The 8,899-nt window shown below is 51.8% G+C and overlaps 1 protein-coding gene across 1 annotated transcript in view; it reads left to right on the forward strand.

Moving 5' to 3' along the window:
- The window catches only part of ELOB (elongin B), a 183,333-nt gene that overhangs the window by 42,667 nt on the left and 131,767 nt on the right, over positions 1 to 8,899 (forward strand). The gene's annotated exons all lie outside the window — the stretch shown is intronic.

The following is an 8,899-nucleotide window of genomic DNA, read 5'->3' on the forward strand; positions in this document are numbered from 1 at the left end:
CCCATCGTCGCTCCGCCTCGGCCTGAGTGGGCCCCGCCTCCGCCCCAGCTGCATTTCCGGGTTGGGGCCTGGCTGGCGGGAGAGGCCCGGCGCCTCCTGGGCAGGGGGACCTCGCGAGAACCAGTCCGGGGCGGGGCGAGGGTGGGGCGAGCTGTCATTCCCGGCTCCCAGACCGGGCAACTGAGGCTCAGAGGGGACCGGGCTCCGGCCAGGGTCACCCCCGAGGTCGCGGCGGGGCTGAGCTCGAACCCGGGGCTCGGACTCCGGAGCCGGCACTGCGTAAACGCGGAGGCGCAGCTTCGCTAGTTCACAGCTAACAAGCGTTCACAGAAGGAAATCTGGACTATAAGTCACGTTCATAAGGCAGAAAACAAGCAATCCTACCACTGTCCATCGTCCCGGAGGCAGCCTCAGAGCTTCTGTCCTTGTCCATAAATGATTTTGTGGCGATTTGGTTTTGTTTTGTTTGTAGTAGTTGATGTGGATCATGATTTTTTTGTTTGTGTTTGTTTTTTGTTTTTTTTTGGGGGGGTGGGTTTGAGACGGAGTCTTGCTCCGTCGCCCAGGCTGAAGTGCAGTGGCTCGATCTCTGTTCACTGCAACCTCCCCCTCCCGGGTTCAAGCGATTCTGTTTTTTTAATTTTTATTTATTTATTTACTTTTTTTGTTTGTTTGTTTGTTTTTGTTTTTGAGATGGAGTCTCACTCTGTTGCCCAGGCTGCAGTGCAGTCGCTTGATCTCGGCTCACTGCAAGCTCCCCCTCCTGGGTTCATGCCATTCTCCTGCCTCAGCCTTCTGAGTAGCTGGGTCTATAGGCATGTGCCACCACACACTACTAAATGTTTGTGTTTTTTGTACCATGGTGGTCTTGAACCATGTATCCGCCTGCCTCGGCCTCCCGAAGTACTAGGATTAGAGGCGTGAGCCACCGCACCCGACTGAAATGGGTTAACTTTTTTTTTTTTTTTTTTCCTGAGACGAAGTCTCGCTCTGTCACCCAGGCTGGAGTCAATGGCAATTTCAGTGCAACCCCCGCCTCCTGGGTTCAAGCGATTCTCCTGCCTCAGCCTCCCAAGTAGCTGGGACTACAGGTGTGTGCCACCATTCCCGGCTAATTTTTGTATTTTTAGTAGAGACGGGGTTTCACCATATAGGCCAGACTGGTCTCGAACTCCTAACCTCATGATCTGTCCCCCACCGCTTCCCAAAGTGCTGGGATTACAGGGGTGAGCCACCACGCCCGGCCAACTTTATTTTCTTTTTTTTTTTGAGACGGAGTCTCGCGCTGTCACCCAGGCTGGAGTGCAGTGGCCGGATCTCGGCTCACTGCAAGCTCCGCCTCCCGGGTTCACGCCATTCTCCTGCCTCAGCCTCCCAAGTAGCTGGGACTACAGGCACCCGCCACCTTGCCCAGCTAGTTTTTTGTATTTTTTAGTAGAGACGGGGTTTCACCGTGTTAGCCAGAATGGTCTTGATCTCGACCTCGAGATCCGCCCGTCTCGGCCTCCCAAAGTGCTGGGATTACAGGCTTGAGCCACCGCGCCCAGCCCTTTATTTTTTTATACTGACACATGGCCATGCAGTTCTTGAGTAATGCACAGAGAAAAGGGAAGCAGTGAAGTAGAAACAACTTGAGGAAATAGTACACGGTGAACTCTAGAACACGGAGCCCAGGGTGGAGGAGCCTCAGGGGCAGGGGCCAAGGGTCACAAGGAGGCTGTTATGTGAAGAAAGCAGCTGACAAGGCACCAGAGGGAAGAGGAGAGAGGGGCAGCTGAAGGGCAAGGAAGAAAGGACAGTTCTCAGTTTTGCTGGAGGCCTCAATGGCAGCCAGAATGCTTGGCCAAGCGCTAGAGAAGCCAGACCAAGAAGCCCCTTTACCCTCTGGAGACACAGAGAAACCTCCCCATGGGTCAGGTCCAGCTGCCCATCCTAGGACACCACACAGGGAGCAGATGTCTCACCTGGCCCAGCACAATTCTCCGGACCCGGGCTGGAGGAAGGGGACTGACCCCTCTCTTTATCTCACCCTTTCCTGCCCAGAACCTCTGTCCATGGCCAATGGATGACCTCAGGCCAAGAATGCAATAACTTGGCCTGACGTTGTGAAGTCACGGTCCATCTAGGGAGGGGCAAGAAGATGACCAGAAACATCTCGGGAGGGGCTGGCAAGCTGCCTTATGTGTGTGGTCCTGTGCTGCAACGACACATTCCTCACTCACCTCTACAACGATCATGGCACGAGGGAGGAAACAGGGGTGCAGAGGCTAAGGAACGTGCCCAAAGCCCTAGAGCTAGTATATTAGTTATCTATTGCTGTTTAACAAATTGCCCCAAAATTTAGCTGTGTAAAACAACAAAGAGGTCTAACTCATGGTTCCTGTGGGTCTGGAATTCAGGAGAGGCATGGCTAGGTGGCCTGGCTCAGGCTCTCTCGTGAAGTTGCCATCAAGATGCAGCCAGGGCTGGTCAGGTGCGGTGACTCACACCTGTAATCCCAGCACTTTGGGAGTCCAAGGCGGGCAGATCGCCAGGTCAAGATTTTGAGACCAGCCTGGCCGACATAGTGAAACCCCGTCTCTACTAAAAATATACAAACATTAGCTGGACATGGTGGCAGGCGCCTGTAATCCCAGTTACTCAGGAGACTGAGGCACAAGAATCGCTTGACCCCAGCAGGCAGAAGTTGCGGTGAGCCGAGATCGCGCCATTGCACTCCAGCCTGGGCAACAAGAACAAGACTCTGGCCCCCCAACCCCCGAAAAAAAAAAATTGCAGCCTGGACTGAGTCATATAAAGGCTAGAGCAGGGCTGAAGGATGCACTTCCTAAAAGATTCATTCCCATGTTCCCACAGCTGTGGGCTGGAGGCCTCAGTCCCTCACCACTGGGGCCTTTTCCCAGGAGTGTGTGCTTTCAAGCCTTGGCAGTTGGCACTCCCCCGAGCAAGTGGCCCAAGAGAAAGAGAACACAGGCAACATAGAAGCCGCCGCGTCTTTATGACCTAACCTCAGAAGTGACACACCATCACTTCCAACACATCTGCTGGTCACACACAACAACCCTGATAGAAAGAGATCGGGTGTGCTTTGGGAGGCTGAGGCAGGAGCACTGCTTGAGGCCAGGTGTTTGAGACCAGCCTGGGCAACAAAGTGAGACCCTGTCTCTAACAACAAAAAAAAACCTTTTTAAATGTTTTACAAAGTGAAACAGGACTGTACAAGGGTATGAAATCCAGGAGGGGCCATTCCTGGGGGCCCCTTCAAGCTAGTTGAGGACAGAGTCAGGATTCCAATCTCAGGGAGAGAAAGAGAGAAGCAAGAAGCACAGGCCCGGCCTGGTCCCTGCAGGTGTGCACACCAGAAGGCCCTGAGTTACAAAGCCAGGGAAGGAAGGGCTCTCCCAGCAAGGATCCCAAGCTGGTTGGCATTTCTAGACTGACCCTACAGCTACTCAGTAGCACCTGGAAAGGGGACTAAAGGGGAAAATGGGGGGCAGGGAGATCAGGTGAGAGAAAAGGGGGCTCTCAAAAGACCACAACACTGGCCGGGTGCGGTGGCTCACACCCGTAATCCCAGCACTTTGGGAGAGTGAGGCAGGTGGATCACTTGAGGTCAGGAGTTGGAGACCAGCCTGGCAAACATGGTGAAACCCCATCTCTAGTAAAAATACAAAAATTAGCCAGGCATGGTGGTGCATGCCTGTAATCCCAGCTACTCAGGAGGCTGAAGTATGAGAATCACTTGAACCCAGGGAGGCGGAGGTTGTAGTGTGCTGAGATTGAGCTACTGCACTCCAGTCTGGGCAGCAGAGGGAGACTCTGTCTCAAAAAAAAAAAAAAAAAAAAAAAAAAAAAGCAAAAGAAAAGAAAAAAAAGACAACATGGTCTCCTGTCTGCCTCTGGCCCACAAGGCCCTGGTCACATGTCTGAGGCTCCCAATATACATTTGCTGGGCTGCAGATACGTGGATGGAAGATACATTCAGTGGTTTCCAAGCCACCGGGTAAATATCCTCCCATATAAGGCACACCAAGAGAGAATCAGACTTGACGGGGAGTCAGGAAACAGAAAGTTGCATGAGATGTTACGCAAGTAATTTCCCCTCCTTAAACCTCAGTTTTCCCTGAGGTAAAATGGGCTGGCTCAACAACTGCTAAAAGTCCCAAAAGTGGAAAATATCCAATGTTGGTAGGAATGTAGAGAAAGGGGCGCCTTCATAAACCAATGATAGCAACATAGTATTTCCTTTAAACCTGAGCAGTGGGAATTCCTGTCCTAGGCCTTTCTCTCTAAAAGGCAGAATAATGGCCTCTCCAAAGATGTTCTCATTCTAATCTCCCAACCTGTGAATGTTATTATGTGGAGAGATGAATTAATCAGCTGGCCTTACAACTAGATAATTATGGCTGGGCATGGTGGCTCACACCTGTAATCCTGGCACTTTGGGAGGCTGAGGCAGGAGGATTGCTTGAATCCAGGAGTTCAAAGCCAGCCTGGACAACATTAGCAAGACCCTGTCTCTAAAACAAAAGAAAAAAAGATAGCCGGGCACAGGCCGGGCGCGGTGGCTCAAGCCTGTAATCCCAGCACTTTGGGAGGCCGAGACGGGTGGATCACGAGGTCAGGAGATCGAGACCATCCTGGCTAACACGGTGAAACCCCGTCTCTACTAAAAAATACAAAAAACTAGCCGGGCGAGGTGGCGGGCGCCTGTGGTCCCAGCTACTCCGGAGGCTGAGGCAGGAGAATGGTGTAAACCCGGGAGGCGGAGCTTGCAGTGAGCTGAGATCCGGCCACTGCACTCCAGCCTGGGCGACAGAGCCAGACTCAGTCTCAAAAAAAAAAAAAAAAAAAAAAAATAGCCGGGCATGGTAGTATGTGCCTGTGGACCCAGCTACTCGGGAGGCTGAGGTGGGAAAATGACTTGGGCGCAGGAGATCAAGGCTGCAGTGAGCTATGATGGGGTGCCACTGCTCTCCAGCTCCCGTGGGGGAGAGGCAGACATCGCTGCCCACAGACCTGCCTCTGACTCAACTGTGTCCACCCTCCCTGCTCCCTACTCCCAAGTCACAGATGACTCAGCAGTGACCCTGTGTGCCAGGCCAGGTCCAAACTGAGAGGGAAGGTGTCCTTTTCACACTGCTAATGATGAGAGTGGCTCTTTTTAGCTAGGCAAGTGCAGATGGGAGCCTGGACGGGGCAGAAATGTTCCCCAGGCCCTGCCTGCGGTTTCTGCCTGGGCCTTGGCTGCTGCTGTGTGTGAGCTGCACGTGAGCCTGTCACAGTGAGCTGGGACCAGCTGGGCCACACCTACCCTGGGGCGCCCCAGGGAGCAGGACGCTCCGGGGCCCAGCACGTTGCCCTGGGCCTGTGGCCGGAGTCAAGTCCTCTCTCCTCCTGCTGGCTTTTGGAAAGGCTTGGCTGTGTTGGGGAGTCTCTCTTGGTCCTTTCAGGAATTTCTGTTCAGGCTTACTCCTCCTTATCAGCTCTTTTATCCATCTCAGAACGTCCTGTGTCTCCGTGTAGGAGAGTGGCTTCCTAACCCTCCTAACTGCACGTACAGGCACAGGAAAGACGTCTCAGGGCGTCTGGTTATAGGGAAACAAGGGGAGCAGGGACGTGGCTTTAATTGGAGCACTCGGCTGGGCTGCTTGGGGAGACTCTCCCGTGTGTTCTTCCTCTGGATAGAACCACCACCTCCTGGGCGTCACTGACAAGCTCCATCTTAACCTCCAAAGCCACAGAACTAGGAGCTCAGAGCCAGAGCTGGCAGCTGACAGCTGATGATGCCATTGCCTGAGCTCATGACAGCCAAGTCCTTCTGTGGGTCACCTTTCTCCTCACCCAGCCCCTTTCTCTTACCTTTTTAAAGGCTCGTGTGTTTTCTCTCTTTACCCTGCGCTTGCTCATGTCAACTCCAGTTTTATCCAGCACATCCTTAGAGCCATCACCTGGCATGCAGGTGCCTTACACTCTACGGTGGAACGTGGGGTACCGTGTGTCCACACAGACGTGCTTACATGGAATTACAGTTGTGGGTTTATCCAAGGTGAGGAAGATTTCACCTGCTGTTTAATAGACCTGGGGCCATGTGCCTCCCCACACGTGGGCAAGGACAGGTGGAATGTCAGGACCACACTCTGTGGCTTCTCGGCACAAAGGGGAGGGGAGGGAGGCTGTGGTCGCTGCCGGCCTAGGTGCCCCAGGTGCCTTGCCTTTCTCTGGGACGCAGCTGGGGGCTGGCTTCTGAGGGATTCTTTTCTCCCCTCTTTGGCCGCAGCCAGGGCGGTGGGCAGTCCTGGTGTGGAGCACAAGCCTCTCCACTGTAGTGAAATGGCTCTGCACCACGGCTACCACGTGGAACCTTAACTTGCGGAAGGCTTGTTAACAATTCTTTTTGAGAGAGATGGCTGGTCATGCCACAGCCGCTGGGGACTCCACCTACTCCAGCCCTCTTGGGACACACTGTGGGATTTGCGGCCCTTCCCCAGAGGAATTGTGGAGACTCTCCCATGGCACAGACCCCCAGGCACCAGCACAGGGCTCTGGGTGACTCAGAACTGACATTTGTCTCTGACAAGATCAGCTGTAGGCTCGCCGCCCAGAGAAGACCACTGTGAGCATTTTGGCCTATATCCTGCCCCGCCATTTGTTCACTTTTTCAACTAAATTGGGAACATCCGACACACGCTGTTTGCATCGTCTTCTCACTTGATATTCTAAGCATTTTCCCATGTCATGAGTTTCTCAGAAACACGTTTTTAACAATTGTAGTGTTTAGTTGTCCATTTACTATAATTTATCTGGCCATTTCCCTACTGTAAAATATTTAGACGGTTTCTGATTTTTCCACTATTTAAATAATGCTGTGATGAATATCCTTAAAATCTTCTGATTTCTTACTTTTTTCCCCCCTTAGATGCCTAAAAGTGGTATTTTGAGGTCAAAGAGTTTGTTCATTTTAAATATATTTTTCTGTCTCTCTCTCAACCTTATGTTTAGATGCTCAGAGTTCCAGTAGCAGAACCACCTTAGTTGTGTCCTGCAGATTCTGAACAAATCAGTTTCTGATAAACTGTGTGTGTTCCAAAGAATGTCTGAATAAGACCGCTCTTTATTTAAATGCTAAGAGGATGTCATTGCTGCAATCCATTTGTGGCCGATTTTTTCCAAGAGCCAGTTTCCTTGTTTTCGTTGCAAGAACCTGGCTCCGCCTGCATGTCAGCTCTCTGCCATCCCTGCTGCTGTGGCTTTCAAGGGCTTGGTGGTATTTTCAGAACCTTGTACTTTGTGTCCACAATGGTACTGAATTTGTATCTGCACAGTCAGCAGAGATAACAAGTGTTGAACTGACCTTGCCACATGTTTAGTGAATGATTTGTAATTAAGTTTATAGACTCAGAAAGTACATTAGGCCATTTGGAATCAGTAGCAGAGCAAAGCCTCTACTTGAAAAAAAACATGTCGCTGATTGGGTTTTCCGAGTGCATTTGTCTCCCCGCTTCCGCCCCTGCTTCAGGCCTTAGTGGTTCAGAAGAGCCCGGCAGCCAGGCTGGCTTTTTCATTGTAGGGCGTGGTTGTCCCAGCTGGTGTAGATTTCAGGCCGTCTCTTCCCCACTCCCTGCCCACAGTATTGCAGATTGCCTGGCTGGCGGCAAGTCCAGACCACCTAAATTTGGTTGGATTTTTCATTTCTCCACTTTAGTTGGGGTCCATTGCTTGTACGGGGGAACATGCAGGAGGTTTTTCTAGGCACCGCATTCAGTGCTGCTTCACTCTACCAGAGAGTATGGCCAAATAGCACAGAATTTGGTTTCTTGCCCTCCTCTGAAGCCTGAGACTTCCTTGCCTGGCTGGTCCACAGAGCCGGGGTGCTCACTGCTGGGACTTCAGAGCGCAGCTGCTGTGAGAATACGGTGAAGGTACTATGTTCTGGAAGATGTTGTCATACACTTTTCCCCAGTTATTTTCTTTTTCTTTTTTTTTTTTTCTGGAGACGGAGTCTCGCTCTGTCGCCCAGGCTGGAGTGCAGTGGCCGGATCTCGGCTCACTGCAAGCTCCGTCTCCCGGGTTCACGCCATTCTCCTGCCTCAGCCTCCCGAGTAGCTGGGACTACAGGCGCCCGCCACCTCGCCCGGCTAGTTTTTTGTATTTTTTAGTAGAGACGGGGTTTCACCATGTTAGCCAGGATGGTCTCGATCTCCTGACCTCGTGATCCGCCCGTCTCGGCCTCCCAAAGTGCTGGGATTACAGGCTTGAGCCACCGCGCCCGGCCTCCCCAGTTATTTTCAAACTCAAACCTGACATGAACCTATGTTGACTCACTGGGTGGGGTCCCTTCTTACACAGCACACGTGGCAAGTGCCTGAATTGGGGCTGGAGGCACTTCAGAGCCTCTGAGGGGCCACCACTTCTGGCCCAAAATTGCAGGGTTGTAGATGAGGCTGCCTGTGGAGAACTGATGTGAGGAGGAAGCTGTTTCCAACAAAGAGCACTTTGATCTGTTGCTATGGCTGTGGTGAGCACAACTGAACGAGCCTATGTGTGTACCTGAATTTTCCCCATAACTCATTTCTTCAATATGAAGAAACACCAAACTATGTACAGGGAACTTTTTACAAAAGGCAGACCTTTTTTTAGCCGTGTAACCCACGTAGCCTAACCATCTGGCAGAATGACTACAAATAGGGGTCATTGTGCTGGTAAAAGCCTCTATTATGACTGTAAGTTGGACGCTGGCAAAATTTAATTGTTACAGTATTTAGAGCTGCTGTAGCTGTTCCTTCACAACATAAAATAGGAGAAATGACGAGTACGTCTTTCAGGCGGGTGGCAGTCAGAACATGCGTAATCTCTACCTGGTCTGTAGCTGTAACTGTGATGTACAGGCAAAGCAAAA

Source organism: Macaca mulatta, chromosome 20 (assembly GCF_049350105.2).
Source record: "Macaca mulatta isolate MMU2019108-1 chromosome 20, T2T-MMU8v2.0, whole genome shotgun sequence".
Lineage (NCBI taxonomy): Eukaryota > Metazoa > Chordata > Mammalia > Primates > Cercopithecidae > Macaca > Macaca mulatta.